This window comes from Zeugodacus cucurbitae, chromosome 4, assembly GCF_028554725.1.
Source record: "Zeugodacus cucurbitae isolate PBARC_wt_2022May chromosome 4, idZeuCucr1.2, whole genome shotgun sequence".
In the NCBI taxonomy this organism is placed as follows: domain Eukaryota; kingdom Metazoa; phylum Arthropoda; class Insecta; order Diptera; family Tephritidae; genus Zeugodacus; species Zeugodacus cucurbitae.
The window spans coordinates 16760956-16785093 of NC_071669.1; the positions used below are offsets into that span (position 1 = coordinate 16760956).

At 30.3% G+C, this 24138-nt stretch overlaps 1 protein-coding gene across 1 annotated transcript in view; it reads left to right on the forward strand.

Annotated features, from left to right (window-relative positions):
* Positions 1 to 24138, forward strand: part of LOC105215616 (knirps-related protein) — a 72250-nt gene that overhangs the window by 37580 nt on the left and 10532 nt on the right. The gene's annotated exons all lie outside the window — the stretch shown is intronic.

Here is a 24138-nt window from a genome sequence, read left to right on the forward strand (position 1 = left end):
TAACAAAAGTATAGAATTTGCATTATGATATGTTCTGTCTGTGCATAAACTCGAGTTTTTTGGAAAATTTAGTGTTTATTATTAAACTCTGCTGATAAATATGGTGTTTAATTAAATGTACATTATTTTAATCGCTTTGAACACCACTGTTTTGTTGTTTATGGAGTTAAACACTTTTTGATCATTTAATTAAGACACAAGGAGTTTAAAAATTAATTTTAACTCACTTTAAATACGGATTTTTTAGTGTTTATGGAATTAAAATTCAGCTTGAAGGACACGTTGGTGTTTGTTTAAAATTGTACTAGAAAACAAAAAAAAAGATCTTCTAACTCGACTTAAACACCACTTTATACTGTTTATAGAAAAGGTGTTTATGGAAATGGTATTTGCGGAAATGGTGTTTATGAACATGCAATTCAATTGATTGAAAGTTAACAACAAATTATAACGAGGAGTTCGCCTTAAACACCACATTTTTGGATGTTTTTAGAAATAGAATTCAGTTTCAGGACTTTTTCGGTATTTACTTCTAAAATCTACTAAAACTACAAAATCTAGATTTTACTTAGTTAAACACTTATGTATTGGTGTTTATGAAATTAGAATTCAATATAATGCTGAATTGAAATTTGAGTTTAAAAATTTATTTGGACTCGACTTAAACACTTCTGTTTTACTGCATTGGATTTCAAGACAGGTTTTCTTAAGGGTTTCCAGGGCAAATATTCACAAAAAATAAAGCAAAAGTCAAGTTGAGTTTATGACAATCAATAATGCAAGAGTTTATATTAAGTGCGACAAATTTTCTATTTATATACAGTTGAGCAGTTGAAAAAATCGAGTTAGAGAGATTTATGAAAGGTAATTTGTATGTAATTTTACTTCTATTTCCAATGCAAGAGTTTGAATTTCGAGTTATAGAAGTTTAACTGTATACACCTAGAGTATTAGTTCAGCTTCGGCTTTGGCTTCTGTAAGCATTATACACATTTTACATATGTTTCTCAAAACTATTTGAAGGCACTTCTGTTAGTAAAATATATTAAATTTTTGCCACAAAAAAAAAAACTTTATTTTAGCTTTTCATTAAGATATTCGGTTACAGAAGCTTCTTAAAGAAATAAGATATATTTCGAAAAAAAAAATTATTTTACTACAGGACTGTTTTCTTTATAAAATATTTTTTACATTATAGAACGAACATAATAATATACATTTTACATTTCAAATACTTTTCCTTTTTCCGATTTTTTAACACACAAGCAATATCTCCAATATGTATGTATATCTCCACTAAAATCAACTAAAAAACCCGTCCAAATTTAGTCTCCACTCTCCACACGTGAAACAAATAAATTTTCATCTAATTAGCTTATCAGCAAATTATAACCTAAAATAACTGCATCATCAACTCACTCACCTACACAACGCAACGCCACACCAAAGCAAAAAAGCAACAGAAAGGTAAAGCGCTTTGCTATCAGCTGCCCAACATCGCCGGCACCAGACATTCAATAATAATGTGTTGATTATATTACGAACTGAAAATTTATGAACGCCACTCTTGAAAGTTATAATCAACGCAACGGCTCATGCACGCATCGCATTAAAAAAGAGACACATAATTTATACCAAAAAAACTGAAAATTAAGCACAAACACACACGCACTCACTCATGCAGTAACATACAAATATTCGTAGCTCTTGCTGGCTTATCGCGCGATGGCATCGCTCTAATTGACATTTGATCAGCACTAGAAAAAATGAAGAGCAAAAGCGTTTGGAATAATCAAATAAATATATTGTGGGCGCTGCGCTGTTGGTAAAATGTACCTGCTTTAGAGTGCTACCAACAAGTGTCTCCTCTCTCTTCCCTCTATCACGATGAAACTCAACACAGGTGTACTTATGATGGCTTGTCGCTCAACTAATTTGAATTTGGGAGCAACGGTGGCAGTGTGTAGGCTCTGCCTGAAGCTCAAGTATGTGTGTTGTTAGTGTGTAACATTACGGCCTTTGCTGCTTCATTGGCGCATTTTTCGGTTGCTGCCGCAATTCCGTTCCGTAAATTTACATACTAATTTGTTAAATTGGCCATTCGGAATTGGCTGCAAACAAAACACGTTAAATGTAAATGTTTATGACAGCAGCAGTTGTATTTATATTTTTTAATGATTTTTATATGGATTTTTTGGATTTTTTATATTTTTTATTATAGGTAAATTTTTGATTTTTCTTTTATTGTTTTTCTCATTAAATAAATGCGTGGTTTTCATCATAATTTTTAGTTTATGTTAAATTTTTTTTTATTTTTTATTAAAACATTTATAGCGTCTATTGTTACGTAAATTATTGAAAATTTTTGTGTGGTATGAATTTTGATGCAATAAAAAAACTAAGAGAAATATATTAGATTTTTTAAAAAATCTTGGGTTAATTTGTGCTTAACATTGGAATATAGTTGGGAAAAAAATATTTTGAAAAAAATAACAAATAAAAATCTTTTCAAAAATGTAAATAAATTTAAATTCGAACAAAAACAACAGATCTGGAAAATAAGCTACAAAACCATGAAGAAACCAAAAAGACTTTGAAACAATTTCACAGTCTAACAAAAAACAATTTGGTGCTGACCTGGAGGTCTTACTATATGTACCTTATGTTTTGGTGTCACTGAATCCGAATCCGTCCATCCATTTAATCCTATCAGAAAAAATATGGCTGACACTTTTTTGACAAATTCTTCGGATTCGCTTCAAATTCGCTACTCGGGAATTTTCGGGGTCACAGATTACGAATACGGTGTCGGTTTTTCAAACTTCAAAATGGCAGATCCGAAATGGCGGACGTTTTTTTGAAAATTTTAACGGATTCGCTTGAAACCCCATACACGAGGGTTTTCTGGGTCACGGATTACGAATCCGGTGTCGGTTTTTTCAAAGTTCAAGATGGCGGATCCAATATGGCTGACATTTCTTTTAATTCTTCGGATTCGCTTAAAACTCGCTACTCGGGGATTTTCGGGCCACGGATTACGAATCCGTTGTTGGTTTTCCAAACTTCAAAATGGCGGATCCGATATAGCGGACGCTTTTTTTTAATTTAACGGATTTGCTTGAAACGCGCAATTCGGAGGTTTTCGGGGTCGCTGATTACGAATTTAATGTTACTTTTCCAAAATTCAAAATTACGGATCCAATATGGGGACGATTTTTCGCTACACGGGTGTTTTAGAGGTCATGGATTACGAATCCGGTGTCAGTTTTTCAATGTTCAAGATGGCGGATTCAATATGGTGGACAAATTTTTCTCGCATTCGCTTGAAATTTGCTACTCGGGGGATTACGAATTTAACGTTAACTTTCAAAAATTCAAAATGGCAGACCAATTTGAATTTGTTTTTATAATGTGTCAAATAAACAATTTCAAAAAACTAGCTAAAGCTCGTAAAATGTAACTTTGGAAAAAAATTGTGTTTCAAAAAATAATTGAAAAAATGTGGCATAAAGACTATTTTTTTTATTTTTGTTAGCTGCAGTACCGTTAGAATGGAAACCAAAAACATTTGGGCACCTACTTATTTCTAGAAAAATACAGAATCTAATTTGACGATAATAAAATAATAAAAAAATAGAAATATTTTTGAGAAATAAAAACCTTTTTATAACTAAGTAACTGAAATTTTCCTAATTTTTCATGCCACCTCGTTATGCATACCAAATTTCCATAGCAACTTCGAACCCAAAAACGAGAACATCGAGAAGAATACTCACAATTGCCCATAAAAATTCCCGTTTAGATTTCTACATTAGTAAACGACTAATCGTTATGCTTTTCCGAAACGAAACCAAAGACAGCAAATAAAAAAGTGCCAACAGTCGGCGAGAAAAACTCAACTGCGCAATCAACAATTCTCACAAACAAGTCATAAACAAATAATGATGACAACGAGAAATGCCCGCAAAAAGTCGAAGTGCAAGCAACAATACTAAAAAACTACAGTTAGTGGAGCAACAAAAACAAAAATGTAAAATGTAACAAAGAAATGCCTCGCCAAACGAGCCAAAATGGCTGTAAGAACAGACAAATGCCAAACATTTGCAAAATTTCTCGACCAAACAAAAAAATTTTCTCACCAATGTAACAGAGTACACCAATAATAGCAATAACAAAATGAAGAAATTCGAAATAAAATACCACAACACACTTTCAACAGCTGACTAACCAATTTCATTTGCCACATATCATTTGCTTGCTGTCTTGCTGTATGTAAATCTATACATATATATGTACACGAGTATTTAGTCTGAGCAAATGAATGAGTGTCAAGCAATGTGGAGAGGCACAACAACAATTTAGTGACTGTGTGTGACACGCGGTGGGGCGCTACACCGGCACTTGCCACAAGCACACCATACAAATGAATGCAACTTTCAATCGCCAAACAAATAACAACAACAATGTAAGCAAGCAAGCCACACCAGACAAGCGTTAGAGTCGAGTTAGCAACACTGAGGCAGTGCCCGGTTCGTAGCTCGAGTCTAAAGCCCGACCAGACGACGAGACTATTAAATGCAGTTGAAAGTTGTTGCAAGCCACACGGACTGCCACACAGCAAGTCGAGCACACACTCGCAGGCATCTGAGCATTTACACTAGTTTATATATTAGTTGGTTGCAGTACAAAAGATTAGTGGTATGCCACCTCCCAGTGGTGAGTCGCTTGCTTGCCACCGCTTGTTGCATGGCTTTTAATCTTCACTTTTGTGTTTTTTGGCCATCATGTTCGTTTTTGTCTGGTTTGCTGGCTGCTCGGCAAGTGCGCGCACACTCGCCTTCGTGGGAATTGGTTCATTGCAGCGCGGCAAGTTGCCACTTGGTAGCATGTGCAACAGTAGTAGCCTGTGCCGCACATTCATAGCAACAGTAGTCGGAGTGGCAAGCTGAAGCAATTGTGTAGCGAGTGTGCTGTTTGCTTTCGTTTTTTACTGTTGTTGTTTCGAGTGTTGCTGCTTTTGTAAGGAGTTGGTCAGCATTTAGATGATGTTGCAACATTTTTGTGGCTTTGTTGTTTTTGTGATTACTGAGCTATATGATTTATAATTTGTTTGAAGAGATCTAAAATTTATTTATTTCTTAATTCATAATTAAAAAAAATATATATCAATATTTTTTTTTTCAATCTGGCAACACTTTTTGAATAAAAATTGTCAAATTCATATGGATTTCAATTGAAACCTTTGCTGATATTCTGAATCGATACAAAATATTACAATTAATTTTACAAAATTTTAGTTGGCAACCCTGTTTTATAGATTATCATACAACCGTTATAAATGAAATGTATACAATTTGCGGCTTCGACGAGATATTGGCAACATAAACCATCACAAAGAAAATTCTTAAAAAATATTTTTAAAAATGGCAACCCTTAATCTTAATTTGAATATTTAATATTTACAACATAAATTATTTTTAATTCCTATATATTCAGCATTATATTTTAGTGAATCTTTTCAAATAAGTATCTATTAAAAAAATCAAGAAAAAAATAATGACAAATTTTTGAAAATATAGTTTAAAAAAAATTTGTGGTGGCAACCACATTTTTAATTTTTTTTTTTAATTTTTTAGTATTTTTATATCAAATAAATTATTAAGTGAAAACAAGAAAATTATTTATAAATATGAATATTATTCATTTTTTAAGTACTTGGCAACCCTTATATAAGTAGAGCATTGAAAATTCATTTCCAAAACTTCTTACTTTCTCAACCCAAAAAACCAATTCCTCTTAATACTCATACTTCTCTTCCATCCTCGCAAAGCACTGCCACCATTAGCGCACTTATCTGCGATTTCCGCATTTTTATTGCAATTCCTTTGCAAAGCATTAGCCACTTTTATTGTCACTACCGCAGCACTACTTTGCGCTCTTATCTTCATTTTATTTCTTCATCTGCTCTCCACACATTACCTTTTTTCTTATTTTGAACTATTTAATTTAATTCTGTTCAAATCCAAACAAAGTCACTCGCTAAAGTCAAAAGTCAATTAAATAAGAGCAGTTAATCGCTTGCACGCTGTCTTGTTTGTTTACTTTTGTTTGCACTGCCTTGCTTGCCTTGCTTTGTTAGCTTCCAGTTGTTGCCACACAACAGTAGCACTTCACAGCATAAGCCACAACAAGCAAGCGGCAAGCTCTGCTACCAAAAACCAATATGGGCTACAGTCACAGTGCTGCTACAACTGGAAAAACAAATAGTGCACAAAAAATTTTTTTTTTATTTTCTGGGAACCGCAGTAGTGATTTTTGTGCCACAAAAAATGTCCAAAAACTAGAGCTTTACTTTAGATTTTCTAGAGTTTTTATTGGAGAATCCAGTTGGTGCTTTTGATTTTGCTTTTATTTCGTGGCTTCATTTCTTTTTGTGTGGCTGGGAAAATTTTAGCGCCACTTCGTGTAGAATATATAGGTCTTCCGGTGAGGAGTGCTAAGTGCTGGTCTTTTGTATTTCAGCTAGTTGATAACCTACTTTTTGCTTATAGCTAAAATGTGTGTGCTATTTCATTTTTAGAGGAGTTTTGGGTTTTGCTTCTTATATTAAGCACATTGTGTTATTAGTATTGATGATATCGGGCAAGATATTTTAAATTTTAACTATTTTCTAATAAAGCTTAACTCTTATAATATCAATATTTAACGAATTCATATGTGTATATCGTACAAATCAATATAAAATTTTAAAGAAAATATCATCAGAAGACTCTGAAAGAAGTTTCAAAGCCACTAAAAATTCGCAATATATAAATATATATACATATATGAAGTATCCATATAAATCATTATTTTATTTTCGTCATCAATCATAAGAATATATGATGAAAAGTCTTTGAACAGGAAACAAAGGGCATCTCAATAGTTTACAGAACTTCAGTCTATACAACATTTCTTCTATGATACTGGATCCTCGACTGGATGGTTCTTGGCTGGTTTATATATATGTTTTTTCAACGGGACTGCTGGTTGAAGTTCTGCAAATGTACGCGCAGAATTCAGTATTAATCCTAATTTCTAAATTTCCTAATTTATGGAATAGGGAGCATAGGTAGTATATTCGAATGAATTTTTCTTTTATTAATTTTATCCAAAGATATGGTCTTACCTTAGAATAATATTCAAATTAATTTTCTACCTCATTTTCCTTGCATGAATCCGCTGAAAATACTCTATAAAGAAGTCACGCATGATTTTCATCCTGGGCCGTCGAATGATACAAGTTCATTGCCTTGAATTTATCGTCTCTATTAATGGTATTGTAACAGACCATTGTAAGACTTTGAACAAAGATTTATGTATTCTAAGCTTTAGTTGCACCAATTGCATTTCTATTTGCCTCCGCGTACTATCAAGTAAACATTAATGCTGTTACTAATATGATATATGTTACCCATTGAATGATATTAGGAAAGTCTTTAAAATAGAAATTGTAATAAAATTTATTTTGCCAATTGAAGCAATATTTAATAAATGGCTTTCGTAGACTATTATTTCACATATATTGGAACGGGTAAAAACTCTGGCCAATGAAGCTATATAGGATCTTAATACAGAGCTTAATTTATTCAACCTTTAAGAAAATTTATTCTCTAGAAAAAGTAAAGCTTCCTTTCGAATTCAAAAAATTTATTTTTAGAGAAGAAAGCTGTGGCAGTTTCCCTTTCATTTGTTTCATTTATTTTCTTCAAATGATGTCTGACAAAAGTACCTAAATTCTACAAAATTAAATTAATCTTGGAAATTCACTAAAGTTCAGTCTTATCAAATCTTATCCCTCAAAGTGGCCCTATCAATTTATTGTATTAAGCTTGGAGGGATAAAAAACTCAATGCTTTTCTATATCTTTGACAAATTTCTGGACCAAATTTGATTTTTTTTAATTATTTAGCATAAGGAAAATTATATTAAATTATGTTAAAGAAAAAATTTTAAAAATATATAGAACAACAAAATTTCCAAGCATTTTTTGGAGCTTCCAGTGCTTGATCTGATTATTTGGTTGCTCTTTCAATATGTAAATTTTAATATAAAAACTTTGAAACTGATATATTTAAAATTCATTCAAGACTTTGATGATTTTAGAATATTGTGAAAAAATGTGTAGTCAGTTTTAACCCTTAGAGTTATACATAAATTGAAAGAAAAATAATATTTCTAATTTCGTTCGTTGTGATTTAAAATCATTAATGTTGTTAAATTTCTATATCTAAATAATATTTTCGATTTTTAGAAATATTCGAATGCCTTTTGCTCTCTCATGTTCTCTCTATATAATTCAAAATAACTAAAATTCCTTTTTCGACTCATATCACATTTAATCACCGCTCAATATTTATGCCAATCAACAATGAAAATTCACACTCATCCCTATCAAATTGCGCTATGATGGATCATCATTCACAAAAGACTGCTGCCAATAGTTATGAAACAAGCTAAATGCATTTCCGCACAGACACGTACGTTGATCCTGCGTGCGAACGAGGCGTGTGTGACAACAAAACGGAGGCAAAACATGGGCGGCAAGCAGACTACCCTAACTGTTGGGGTAAGGGAAGTTGGAAGCGGTACACACATACACATATAGTAACATACTATATGTATAAATACATATCTGAGTGATAAAGAGACATATGCAGTCAATGTCAATGTCAGTTGTGATAATGTCAAGTAGGGTTGCTTTGCAGCGCTGCTGTCGACTGTCGAACAAATCAACGCAACGCAATAAGTCATTTGTCATATTTCACAATGACAATGTAAATACAACAATTTGTTGCACAGTGAGCGAAGCGTTAAAGTGCAAAGTGATTGCTTATACTCGTCAATATATTTGGATGTACATATATAAGTATAAATAGGTATATATGTCAGTGTATTTGCTGAAGTGTGTTCGAACGCAGTTTGCAGCGTTGGCATGACAGTGACAGCTTCCTGGTTGCAAGCAGCTGTGAATTTACTATATTTATATATGTCAGCATGTATGCTTCTACTACTAAATGTAGCAAATGTTAATATACCATATATATATTTATTTGAAATGATTCCTCAACTTGTCTGCAAATATGATTGATCGCCACAGCTACTCGCTCCCAGGAGGATTTCCCCAGTTGGCAGCGCACTTCACAGTGCAAAATATTGCGTTGTTGCATTGTTGTTGTGCTGCCAACGTGTATTTGCCATGCCAATTATGCTTGAAGCAAAAAATTGTTTTGTTGTCTTTCTTTTTTCAGCATTTTTATTGTTACGCCGCTGACAAATTGCAAGCGATGACTAAGCGCCTTCTATGCCGCGGCCCGGTTGCTTCATATCAATAAATGTTTGTTGTTACTCGTTTCTCCCCATTAAAAGTACGCCCAAAAATGTGCGTCGACAATGTTTGTTACACATAAAAATTCCGGCACGTCGATGGAATCAAAAATGCACAAAAATCAGAGAAACAAAAAATTAAAAAAGAAAAAATAAAAGCGAAAAAACAAAAATGAAAAAAAGTAAACTAAATCAGTTGGCAGCCAAGCAGCATTATGACGTTGAGCTGTTGTTATTGTTATACTTTACTGTTTTACTCATATGTTTGTTTATGATTTGGGAGTTTCTCGCTGCTGCCTCTATTTCAGTCGCGCACGTTTTTTCACTTTTTTTAGTTTTATTTTATATTTTCACCTTTTATGAATCTTGTTGCCCATTTATTTTACTCATTTTTCGAGCCCTTAAAATTTTTATAATTTTTTAATATTCCTCAAGTTTTCGTTGTGGCATTTATAATTGCTGCAATGCCAGTTAAATAGCCAGCGTTGTGTGTGGTGCATGCCAAAGTGTTATTATATAAGTTTTTTAGTCACGGGGGTATTTCAAGTCCACACACGCTGTTGCTATAAAATTTTGTTATAATTTCTCATAACTATTTCAATGCAGTGAGACAGTTTAGGCGCAGCAGCATGTGTGTGGTCGAGACAAAACTTTTTTTAATAAAAAATTTTAATAAATTTTTTTTAAATTTTTTTTAAATTTTTTTTATAATTTATTTATTTTAAATAAACAATTTTAATAAAATTTGTAATAAAAAAAAAATATTTAAAATATGTTTATGTGTAATTTTTATTGCTATGATTCATATTGTTTATCAACACGAATTTAACCGCCTCCCTCCTCACCAAGTAAATCTTCAATTATATGACCAACCTCGCTTCAATTGCCTGTGCGTTCTTGACTTTGTTTTCACAAACCTCCGAAGCTACATATGTTCATATTTTATTGCTTACAAGCGTTCACGCTACAATAAATAAGCAAACCAGAACAAAAATTAAAACACCAAATAAATTACATTAACTCAAAATTTATTTATTTGGCCGCAGGAAAGAGTTGGCAAGCGTGGCAAATAAAAGCGAGTCTTTAATTTTGGCACATCATTTAGCTATAAACACACTCACAAACATAGACAAAAGCATGGCAAAGAAAACCCAAATTAATATGACGAACATGCATGAAATATAAAAACAACAACAAAAAGCATAATATGGCAATTTAATGAAAATAAATGTTTACAGAAATTATACCAAGGTCAATGGAAAACATACATATATATTTGCAAGAGCATAACGCCAGCGGTGTAATGCACACTTGAGTTATTTAATATATACAAATAATTGTATGTCAAATAATTTCAAATGCTTTGACTGATTAATATATAAATTCAAAATATTTGGATAAATTCAAATTCCGAAATTTTCATAAAAATCAAAATCATTATTTATTATAAAGATAATAAATGTTTTATTAATAGCTAAATCCGAAATTTGCAATATTTAAATTTTTTTAATTTCGAAAAATTCGAAGTTGTTTTCGAAAACTTAAAATTTCTACTTTTACACAGATAGCGTTTTTATGCAAAAAAATAAATACAAATTTAATTCGAATATATCGAAGTATTTATTTTCGAAAATACGAAAAACAGAAAAAATCTTTTCGAAATTTTCAAAAATTGCAAAGATGTTTTCGGAAATTGTATAATTTGGTATATTCAGTTATCATTTCCTAATTTTTTTAATATCGAAAATTTCGATAAATACAAGAATGAAATACATCAAAAAATTATTAAATAAAAAAATATTTATTATAAAACTTTTATGAATAGCTAATTTATTCGAAATTTTCAGTATTTAACGTTATTGAATTTGGAAAAATTCACATTATTTTCGAAATTTAAAATTTCTAATTTTATACAAATAACGTTTTATGCAAAAAGAGCTCTTAAATTTTTTAAATTAAAAATTTTGAAAACATTGAAATATCGTATTGACTTTTTTCAAAATTTACAAAAGTGCAAAAAGTTTTTTGAAATTTGGAGAATTTTCCTCTTATCAATAAAATTTTTTAATGAAAACTCCTGTTAAATTCTTTTTAGTTCAAAAATTTGGAATTTGTCGAAACATTTTTTTTTCAACCATTATAAAATTGAAAAGATGTATTCGAAAATTTCAAAATTTTGGTATATTCAATTAATATTTCTATGTGAAAACTGTTAATTTTTTTATATCGAAAATTTCGAAAAGAAAAAAGTTTCGAAAATATCAAAAATTTTCGTAAATAAATGAAAAAATTTCAGGAATTATATGGTGAAAATATTAATTTTTTTATATAAAACAGCTCTCCTACTACTTTCTACCACACATCTAAATTCAACTTAAAATCGTAGCACATCACATTGCTGCTTCTAATTTTAGCACACTTCATGTATTGTAGCCACCTTCCTCACCTTTGGCTACTTGCCATACGAATGTTTTCGGCAGTCAGCCAAACACAATGTTAAACATTGAATTTGATATCGAAACTAGTGCAAGATGTGTTAGAAATTTATAATTCATAATGAATTTACTGGTGTATGTGGGAGTGGAAGGTAATTGTGCAAAATTGAAATATCGTAATGAATTTTTGGCAAGTAAATTGACATTACAGGCATGTAAAACGCATACAAATAACTTTTTGGTGCTGAGGCGCCACATAAAATTGATGGTAAATGAGAGGAAGAAAGGTGTGGCGAAAAGAGTATTATTTAGGGAAAATATTGTAAAGTGGTTTAAAAGCTTTTATAGCAAAAAAAAATATTTAGAATATTTAAATTTAATTTTTTTTAATATATATATTTTTTTATTTTAATTAAATCTATTATATATATATATTTTTAATTTTTTAATATTATTATTTAAAGTAATTTTTTATTTTTAATTTTTTTTTTTTGTATTTTTATTTGTAAAAAAACTATTTATTTAAAATATTTAAATTTAACTTTTTTAATAAATTAATTTTTTGTTTTAATTAAATCTATTTTTTTATTATTTTTTTCATTTTTTTTAATCTTTTTAAATTAATATTTAATTTTTATTTTATATTTTTTTATTTTTTTTTTATTTTAAATTAAAAAAAATATTTATTTCGATTATTTAAATTTAATTTTTTTTAATAAATAAATTTTTTGTTTTAATTAAATATTATATTTTTATTTTATTGATATTTTTTTATTTTAATTAAATCTATTATATATATATTTTTTTAATTTTTTAATATTATTATTTAAAGTAATTTTTTATTTTTATTTTTTTTATTTTGTATTTTTATTTATAAAAAAAACTATTTATTTAAAATATTTAAATTTAACTTTTTAATCAATTAATTTTTTGTTTTAATTAAATCTATTTTTTTATTTTTTTTTCATTTTTTTTAAATATTTTTAAATTATTATTTAATTTTTATTTTATATTTTATTTAATTTTTTTTATTTTAAATTAAAAAAAATATTTATTTCGATTATTTAAATTTAATTTTTTTTTATAAATTAATTTTTTGTTTTAATTAAATATTATATTTTTTTAATTACTAATTTATTTTTATTTTTTATTTTTTTATTCTTTATTTCTTTATTTTATTTCATATTATTTTTTATTTTTTTATTCTTTATTTCTTTATTTTATTTCATAAAAATATTTCTAAAATTCATTTCCTCATCTTTAGCATACACTCTAGCAAATAATCATTACCAATTCAAGCAAATTCGTTGCTTAAGTCTTTTGTACTCACTGCTTAAACCAAGCGCCAGCGTATGAAATCATTTAAATTAGTGACCTTTAACGCTGTTGCACTGCTGCTGCGCAAAATTTAACCCCAAAGAAATAAAAAAAATTAAAATTTTGTTTGTTGTTGTATCAATTAGCAGTCAAGAAGTGGGCGGTCGACAGTTGTTGAACTTTGACAAGCATTGCTAATCAAGCATTAAACATAGCAAACTGCATATGTGCTCACTAAATGCGGAAGTATTTGCTAACATAAGAAATTACGCTTAATAACGTATATAAAACATAACGCAACAGCCATGGCGGGCAACCACATCAATCAAAGTAATAATAATAAGCACAAAACATACACACTCACAAGCATTAAATATATGTAAATTAGCATAAAATACGGCGAGCACATGACAAGTGGATTCATTTGAAATCAAAACCAAAGCAAATAAAAGTCGAAGAGGCGTCACCGACTTGCTTGCCGTCTCGAGGTCCTTCAATTATGCGGTAACAAGCGGTTGGCATTTTAGTGTTGACTCGCCGTGATTGTGTGCGGCTTGTCAACTGTCTGAGTTTGAAGGGAGGAAATAAATTGCAAAAATAAAAAAAAATTAGAAAAATAATGATTTTAGTAAATCGTATGCATAAAGCTCGCTGCGGCTGATTTATTCAAAACGGTATATATAGAGGGTATGTGTTTGCATAGTGGAACTCTATAATATGTGTACATATGTGTAGGTACAATATTTATGGCTAATATTAATTGTTTATTTAGCTAATTGTGCGCGAAAACCTTGCAATAAACAGTAAAAAAACTAAAAAAAAAACAAAAAATAAAAATAAAAAAAAAATAGATTTTACTTTAGTTTTGTATGAAGCGTTGTTGCTGTTTGTATATATTCTTTATTTATGTTTCTTGTATGTATGTATGTACCATATTTCACTCATATTTGCACATGTAGCTCTAAGTAGTTAAGGCCTACGTCTTAGTTAGTTATTGATTAGCTGGAAATATATGTTAATAATAAGAACACACCGTATCGATCATCTCATATAATGAATATTGAATGTAACTACGAGAAAAGTTAAGTTAAGTTTAATTTAACTAAGTTAAGTTAAGTTTACGTTGAGTTAAAGTTAAATATTTTAAGTTGAGTTTAAATTACCTAAATTAAGTTTAAGTTAAGTAAAGTTTAAGTTAAGTAATGTTTAAGTTAACTAAGTTAAGTGTAAATTAAATTAAATAAGTTAAACTAAAATTAAATTTAACCAAGTTAAGTTAAGCTTAAGATAACTAAGCTAAGTTAAGTCAACTAAGTTAATTTAAGTCAACTAAGTTAAGTTTAAGTTAAGTAAGTTAAGTTAGAGATAAATAGTATAAATTATGTTTAAATTACCTGAGTTAAGTTTAAGTTTAAGTTATGTAAAGCTTAAGTTAACTAAGTTATGTTTAAGTTGACTATGTTAAGGCTAAGTTAAGTTCAATAAATTAAACTAAAATTAAAATTAACCAAGTTAAGTTAAGCATAAGATAACTAAGTTAAGTTAAGTCAACTAAGTTAAGTTACGTCAACTAAGTTAAATTTAAATACAATAATTTTAGATTAAGTTATTTTAAGTTTAAATGTACTAAGTTAAGTTAAATTTTACAAAGTTGAATTTACGTTATGTTAAGTTTAAGTTAATTAGCTAAGTAAATTTTTTAACTCAAGAAATAAAGAAATACCTTTAGCTTAGACGGCAATTTATTGTTCAATGCAATGGTATATGAAAATAGAAGGACAAATCGGGTTCGTTGCTTAAGTCTTTTGTGCTGCAGTATAATTTTCATACGAATTTGAGTATGAGGTTTTAAATTTATTTTACGAATATTTTAGCAAACTGGAAAAATATTTCGCAAATAATGCTTTCAAACTAAAACCAAAGCAACATTCTTGCTCTAACAACATCTGCTGCGCAAGAGTGCAGCAGCACACCTTTCCGCTTAAAATTAAGTCACTCATGCGAATTGTTTGGAATTTTTGCGGAAACCTACCACCAACACACACACACATCGAGCATATTGAAACTTGTATGCATATTAGCACTTGTATGCACGTGCGACCAACATTTGTAGCCAGTAACATGCTTTAGTTACACTTGCAGCAATTGCAACATTTAGTTGCAGGCATGCAGACAGCAGACAACTTTCTTCAGAATTCACACTTGCCCAGAGTGCAGTGGAGGCGCGCGTTCACACTCATTTGCTACGTGTTGGCATGTGAACGCATAACGTTAAACAAATGCTTACGGAGCAAACAAAGTTGTCATAGCAGCAAGAATGTCGGGAAAGTGTAAACAATAAACACTACCACTAAACATATGTGCAGCGACACTATAAATAAGCATACCAAGTATTAGATATGAACATGTGCAACTAAATACATGTGTTTGTTGTGCTGCGTGTGCGCTTTTGCAAGTCACGTCGCCAACACACTTTGGTCACTGCGCCAATTCTCGTGCGCAAAAAGGTGAGCAGCATGTCAACCGATGTAATGATGATTGAGATATTTACATATGTATCGATGTATATTCATATGTATGTGGCGCAACAATTATATGGATGGATGTATGTATGTATGTATGTATGTATATGGGTGTGGTATGTGTTTTCAATAGTAGAAATCAAACTAAGCTTAAGTGTAATAAGTTAATGATAAGTTAAGTTTAAATTTCAAATTTTAAGTTAAGTTATGTTAAGTTTAAGTTTAAAAAGTTATTTTTTTTTAATTTTATTATTAATTAAGTTCACTAAGTTTAGGTTAAGTTAAGCTAAGTTAAGTTATGTTAAGTTAAGTTAAGTTAAGCTAAGTGTTAAATGTTTAATGTAAGCTAACTTTAACTTCATAAAGTTTAAGTTAAGTTAAGTTACGGCTAAGTTCATTAAGTTTAAGTTATGTTAAGTTCACAAAAAAACAATATATTTTTTATAAAATTTAATTCCATTTTTGTCATAAATGCACTGACCAATTTTATGAGCACAAATATGACAATGAAAGTACTGTTTTATTTACTTTTCCTACTCTTAAACACAAATTAGTAAATCAAATATATAACTAAGCTTTCTTCGCGGCTATCATGTCATTTATCGTATTATATATTCGCTTTACGGTCAATGGTAATGCAAATTATGTGCTTGTGTTTGCCACTAACCAACAACCAAGCGCCATTTATTGCAGTTAGACGCTCTGACTTAGTACCAAACACTCAGTGGCACCGCTAAATGTTAGCTGCAATGGCATTAATATATTATTTTTACAGTTAGCAACAGCATACAAAAACCTATACCACCCAACTCTGTATACTTTCCTCCTCTTTTTCATAAAAGTTCATTTCATGCAACATTTCACGTAACACTTGTTTATTTATCTTAATCATAAGGCTTCGCTTAATCTCTCACCTCTTTGCTTTATGTTCTTTTGTGTGCTCTTCGTTCGACAGCTAATCAAATTAACCTGTTTATTTTGTATACCGTTTACTTTTATTTATATTTAATGACAAGTATTTTCTGACTTTACACTCTATTAATCGTGCTTGTGTGATGGCACTGTGGCTTTGTGTCTTCACTGCTGCAGCGCAATTAGCAAATTAGTAGTAAATTAATATTTCTTGGCGCTATAAAATATGCTATGCAGCAGAGAAATTGATGTTGACCGTTGGCTTATTAGCGAGAATTTATTAGCTGCTATAAAAATAATTATGAAGAGAGAGGAGTTATAATATAATAAATATATTTCCTATTGGAGTAATTAGAGTTTATTAATTGAGTAATTAAATTTTATTGAGATAGCGGACTGAAAGGTGAAATATGGCAATTTCTTGTAACAAAAGTCTTAGAAGGTATACTTGTGGTTTTAAAAAGACTTTACTTTTGGAAAAAATAAAGGCGAGGGGAAAATAAGAATCATGAAGGGTATTGTTAATTATGCCTGCGCAAAAATTTAAGTGACTAAGAAGAAGTGTGTTTGATTTATATATATATATATATTAAATTAAGTACTTTATCTCCTTTAGAGACTTATGTATGCCGAATGTCATATACGAATAATAAACTGTCATAAGTTTCTAACTTTAAGTTAACTAAACTTAACTTAACAATAACTTAATAAACTTAAAATTAACTTAACATCAACTTAGTAAACTTAAACTAAACTTAACCTCAACTTAGTAAGCTTAAACTTAACTTAAACTTAGTAAAATTATATTTAACTTAAACTTAGTAAAATTATATTTAACTTAATTCCAAGGGGACAAGGATAATTCCCATAATTTCAACTAAATTAACTTAAACTTAACTTAACCGTAACTTAGTAAACTTAAACTTAACTTAACCTCAACTTAGTAACCTTAATTTTAACGTAACCTCAACTTAGTAAGCTTAAACTTAACTTAACTTAAACTTAGTACAATTAACTTAACTTAAACTAAGTAAACTTATCTTAATTCCAATTGGACACGGTGAACTTCAATCATTTCAACTAAATTAACTTAAACTTAACTTAACCTCGACACAGTATACTTCAACTTAACTTAACCTTAACTTAGTAAACTTAAACATAACTTACCTTAAACTTAGTAAACTGATCTCATCATAATTTGAATTGGACAAGATAGAATCCATTCAATTGAACTTAATTAACTTAAACTTAACTTTATATCAACTTAGTAAACTCAAACTTAACGTTACTTAAACTAAATTTGTTAAGCTAAGATCCAATCAGTATTCCCTGCTGTTTAATTCTGCAAGTAATTGCGGAGTGCAGCAATGGAGAAAATAATTTCGAACGCAGATTAAATTCCCATACCCTAGAAACGATCTCGTATTATAAATCAGAAATCTACTGATCAATGAAGCAGGTTAAGAACTATAAAAGACTGTCAGAGTTATCGGCGCTAAAGCAATATTTTTTTCTAATATAAAACTTTTTCTCGACCAACTTTGGAAACCCCGACCATCCCTATAGTAGAATAATGCGTTCAGTTTCTACTATTTTAATGAGAGTGTCATGTAGAAAACTGAAAAGTTTCGCTCTGTCTATATCTATCTTTCTCTTTATTAATCTCTCTCTGGCTTCTCCTTCTTTTTATCACTATTTCTCTCTTTCTTTCTCTTCCTCTCTCTCTTTCTGTCTTGCTTTCTCGCTCTATTTCAGTCTCTTTCTCTCTCGTCTTATCTCTACCTCTTTCAAACTCATTATATTTATTTCTATTTCGATTTCTGTCTTGATCCTTACGATTTTTTCTTCAATTCTTAAAGATTCATGCATTCTTCCAAATCTACTGATAACTATAAATTAATAATCTTATGCATTTAATTACTCGTAATTAAATGAAAATTTTATTATAATTTTTTCTTTTCCAAATTCTTCAACAAAAATTAAAAATTCGCAACAAATTAAATTTACCCGCGAATTCTTTCCAATCATTCAATTAGCATTGCATTTCAAACTAGATTTGTTTCACAATTACACGCAAAAAATATATTGCACTGCGAAAGCACATACTCACTCTCTCACGCAGACACACACTCGCATACAAAGTCATTGTAATGAAATCACATACACACCGATATGTAGCAATCAAAAAATCACAAACAAATCTAATCTCAAATCTCACAGTAATTATGTTGATTCATAAGCGATTTGTGCTGCCACCTTTTGATTTATGTGATTTCAATTCAATTTGCCATGATTTGCACTGGGCAGCTGGTTGAGCCGCCGTTTGCTGCTGATGCTGGAGGAGAACAAATGTAAAGTAAAAATCTCAGGCATCAAGCTGCTGCCAGTTCTTCGAGGCTTACAGTCTCCACCGTTTGGTAGCTCTTTGACTGCACCACAGCGGGACGTGTTGCATGACTGGCAGAAATGTGATGACTGCGTTGCAGTAGTAGAAGCAGCCACTGGTGCCAACTTGCCAACTTTGCTACCATCAAGCGGTGTTTGCGAATGTTCGTTTTATTGTTGTTGTGCAGTTATTTTATGGAAGAGAAGTGATTCTAAAAATATTGCTAAAATTTAAAAATTTTGAGTTATGCTATTTTTCCTTGGAATATTTTATTATTACTCAATTCACTATATTAAAAATTACAAATAAATTTGTTCCGTTTCTTCATTTTTTCACTTCTTATTACCGCATAATTTTTAGAAAAAAAAAACAAATAAATATATACTCACATGCCATACTCGCCATCTCTTCCCGCAAGTAGCCAACCGAAATATTTAATTAGTTGCTTTGCTTATGATGAGTTGCCAAATTTATCTAACAAAGCAATTTTGGTACACCAAGCAAACACCTTTTCAGGTTCACTCGTCAATTTTATTGTATAAATATATGCATATTCTTCGTTTTTTGCTAACTTCACAACTCGTTCGGCACTTGTTGTGCAAATTAGCTGCAAGTGGCAGCCAACTCATGCAGTTTAAGCTGACAGCTATCAAAAGAAACAATAAAATAATTAAAATTAATTATATTCATTAGAAATAACAGCTTGCTGGGAGAGGAAATAATAATTATTTTGAAACAAAAAAATTAACGGTTTTTTTGAAATATATTTTTTAAGTGAAAGTGAGAAGCAGAGCAGGTTAAATATTATTTTTATTTTATTTTATTTTATTTTATTTTATTTTATTTTATTTTATTTTATTTTATTTTATTTCATTTTATTTTATTTTATTTTATTTTATTTTATTTTATTTTATTTTATTTTATTTTATTTTATTTTATTTTATTTTATTTTATTTTATTTTATTTTATTTTATTTTATTTTATTTTATTTTATTTTATTTTATTTTATTTTATTTTATTTTGTTTTATTTATTTAATTTAATTTAATTTACTTTAATTTAATATAATTTTATTTTATTTTCATTCCAACAAAAGACTTAAGCTTCGCATACTGCGATTATTGTCACTCCAGTGTACTCATAGTTGTCAACAACACAGCAGCGTGCTAATAAATTTTGTAGCGACAAATCAGCGCTAATAAATCGTAACAATGTGCGCAGTGGCTGCCCTGCCATTGCGGCTGTTGTGGCATGCAACATGCGACATGCAACATTTTGTAAGCTCATAAATATTGAAATTAAAAATTTCTTTCGTGTTGCTGCCAGCACAAACTGCAGCCCCGCACTAGTTACAATTTTCATTTACTCGAGTTTTTTATTTACTTTAGTTTCATTGAAAAATCATCTTGATGCCATAAATAAAATTTGCAGCAAAAATCTATTACAAGCAACAAATGGAAAATGTAAAAACAAAGCAAGGAAGCGAAGTGCCAAAAGTGTTAGTATTTTAGTTTGTTTTGCCTCTCAAGCAGGTCATAAGGTACAGTACAAAATTTGCATTGACAAATAAATGTTGCAACAAAAAGTGGAAACGAAGGCAAAAAGGCAAAAAGCATCGTAAACATTTGTAAACAGCCCGCGTTTAAGTAAATAAATTTGAAAATTCGCACGCTCGTTGTTAGAGACGTCAACACAAGGGGTGTCTTCCTTATCTTGTTTGTTTGTTGTTGACGTTATTGTTGTTGTCACAAAGTGTTTTTTTTGTTTTTTGCTTTGCTCTATTTAAATATTTAGCATTAAAGTAACAAAGTTGCAACGAAAATACTATATTTGTGGAATAAGTGACGATGGGCTGAGTTGGATCGAGTTTTTAAGAAGATTTGTCGAGAGAATTTTTCTTAGAATAAATTAAGTTTTTTTATATGGACATTTCGTTCTTACCATATATAATTTTTTTATATATTGATTTCATTAATTTTAATATTATTCAGTATAAAACTGACTGAAGGTTGATAAAGAATTTTCACAAAAACTCAGATTTCAACTTTCTGAAGGAAGAAGTTACTTCATTAAAGGCCTAATAGCCTTTTCACACAGGAGCTAATTGATCAATTAACCGGCCTATGCTCGATTAGAACGCTGTTTAAGATCGATTTACCATACAAAATAAAAAATCAAATTTTTCTACATCAATTTTTAATTGAATTTTAATCGACTTGAAAATGAAATGCAAATCTGTGATAAAGACTGTGTTTGTAATTATATAAACGTTCTTTGTCTGCGAGTTGTTGTTCACGCTACACGACTGTAGATGTCGCTGCTAAAAAAGCAATTAGCTGATGAAACTTACCAACTTCTACTGAAAAGCAAAAACAAAAATTCGAGTAGCCGGCAGTGCGAAAGGCAAAGGTCTCTTGATTGAAACTTTAATTGATCAATCGATTAAAAGGCTATATCAATGATGAAATATAATAATGAGATAAATAACATGCTTTACAAAAACGTAAGACTCATTGATAAAGAAGCGTTGTAAGGAATAATTTTACTTTAAGTTATGGTTTGAACAGTTTAGTAACAAGCAGTCGTAGAGGGAAATCTCTGGAAGCTCTTTCATATAGCTAAAAGTGAACTCATCAACATTAACATCTACTAAGTAAGATTTCTTTCTTACTCAACTCTCTGGGAAATAAACTAAATGTTGAAAAAATCTCCAGAAGCCACTGATATTGGAGACATTGTATATGATATTGTGTTTTCACAACCGATTGTTGGAACGGACTCAAATGCACATATAAGAACTTTCAACATTACAGCATTATACATATTTGTGCCAGCAAAATTTTTTGTCTCTACCACAACGACAAAAAACATATACTTTCTTTCATCGAAAAGGTACTGAATATAAAATTAAGGGACAGCTATTTGAAGAAAAAATATTCCAATATTCCTATCACCGTTCTCATAGAGCTTTCCACATCTTCGAACTATTTTACAGGAAGCAGGTATCTCTAAAGAAATCAAAGAAGGTGGGTGTGTAGTATTTAGCTATATGCTGAAAAATCAGTACTCTTTGTCAGAGATAAAATCAAAATCTCATAGTATATAATATGCAGAACTTAAGTTCAAATTACGTTGACCTTTAATGACCTTCCAGTTCAGTTCAATTCTTCAAAATCTCATATTCTATGCATTCTCGCCAAGTTTAAACCTTTTTTGAGGCCAATGCTCCACAGAAAACATTGGTAAAATTTATATTGTGGTCTTCTAAGAACTATCGAACCCTCCTCATTCAAAAGATTCTGAAAATACAAAAACAGCAAAAATAAAAATATAAAAAAAATAATGCAGGTCACCTGAGGAACCTTTTTTCAAAGATTTTCGAGTTAAAAAATACAAAAAAATCGTAACATTATAAACCAAATCTCAAGATGTTGATTTCATTTCGGTTATTATAATTTTCTGAGGTCAATTTCAGGTAATTGGTCCAATAACTTCATCATAATTCGGTCGCATACTCGCTTCTTTTTAAAATTTAGCCTCGAATCACTATAATTCACAAAAAAACTTCAAATTAGAGAGACTTCCGAGTTAGGGTAATTTGTATGAAACTTCACTTCTATTGTCAATTCAAGAGTTCGAGTTATAGAAAACTTCATGTTATAGAAGTTCAAGTTATTTAAGTGCAGCTGTATTTCCACAAAATTTAAATTTTTTCCCCACTGTGCGCTGCATTAAACCAACTTTATTTCCCATCAGTGGTTCAGTAACAAAAGCACCAGCAGCAGTCAGAGCAACTCAGCTCAGCGGCAGCGACGTAACACGAGTCCTTGGCCTTGTCCGATTGCAATTTGTTGATAAATATTTGCATTGCAATAAATTCAATGTGAACATATACGAAACATCAAGCAACAACAACAACAAAATAATATGTAAAAAATAACAATAATTTTATTGATACAAATACAAGTACCAAACATACATAAAAAATAAAATAAAAATAAAAAAATATAACAAAAAAAATAAAACAATAAGAAACAAATGTAAAAGTGAACATGCAATGAAGATTGCCATGGTGACTCGCCAGATTCAAAGGTGAGTGGCGAATGTTAACGTTAAATATGCTCCGGTTGGCGCAGCGCCGCATATTCGTATATAAATGAGAAAGTAACTCATTGCATGATGATTGCAATTGAACTGGAGTGCAAGCAAATAAAAACAGAAAAAGACAAATTATTTCGCTTTTTTCATAAAAAATATAAAAACGTACGTACACAGTTTGCCACTTACTGCGCTATAAACTTATATATGTATATTTAGTTTTATATATGCTGGCAATAAATGTTGTTCTATAAGCACTGCTCTAATCTATTCAGCGCCGCTTCAGGGGCAATTTTTCATATGTAACTTTCGAGATTTCATCAGTTGACTTCATCTACATGCGAGTGCTGCGCATGCGCATGTGCTGCCTCGTGCTTTGCCGTGCGCTCACCAGCGCATTTGATATGAATTTTATGATATGTATTCCACCAGCAACAGCAACAGCAGCACTCGGCGCTGGCCGCTCACTTGCGATTATGACTCTGGTGCCAAACATGCGTTATTGCGCATGTGCAATCACTGCAACAGCAACAACAACAACAGCAAGGATGTTTTATAACACAAATGGAGTGGAAAGAAAAACAAATAGCTGCCGGCTACAAACTGCCAGCGACGCACTCCATTATTGCCAACGAACATGCGTGTGAATTTTCGCGTTTTGCCTCAGTTTGCAGCACGGCGTTCTGATTTCGATCGCGATTTGCCTTTGCCATGCATTTGTTGCTTTTAATTGAAATATGATTTTTTGTGGCTTCACTTTTATTTGTTCCGTGTGGAATTTATTGCTTTATTAAATGATGTAAGTGTTGAGTTTTGAGAGATTTATTTTGGTGGTTTGGTACTGGCTTTCTGTTTTTAATAGTTTTGGATTGGTTTTTGAAGCTAACTTCATTTGAAGCGATCTCTTCAAACCATTTAATGCTAATTACGCTAAATTTTTTCGGAAGTCTTATACCAAGTAGATCGTACCAATCTCTTCTTCAAAAAGGTTCCAGTTTTTTGGGTAATAATTCGATATTAAAGTATTCTGTAAATTTTTGAATATTTGCCACAATGGATTCTTCAAGACAGTCATGTTATTATTACTTATAATTTTCCCTAGT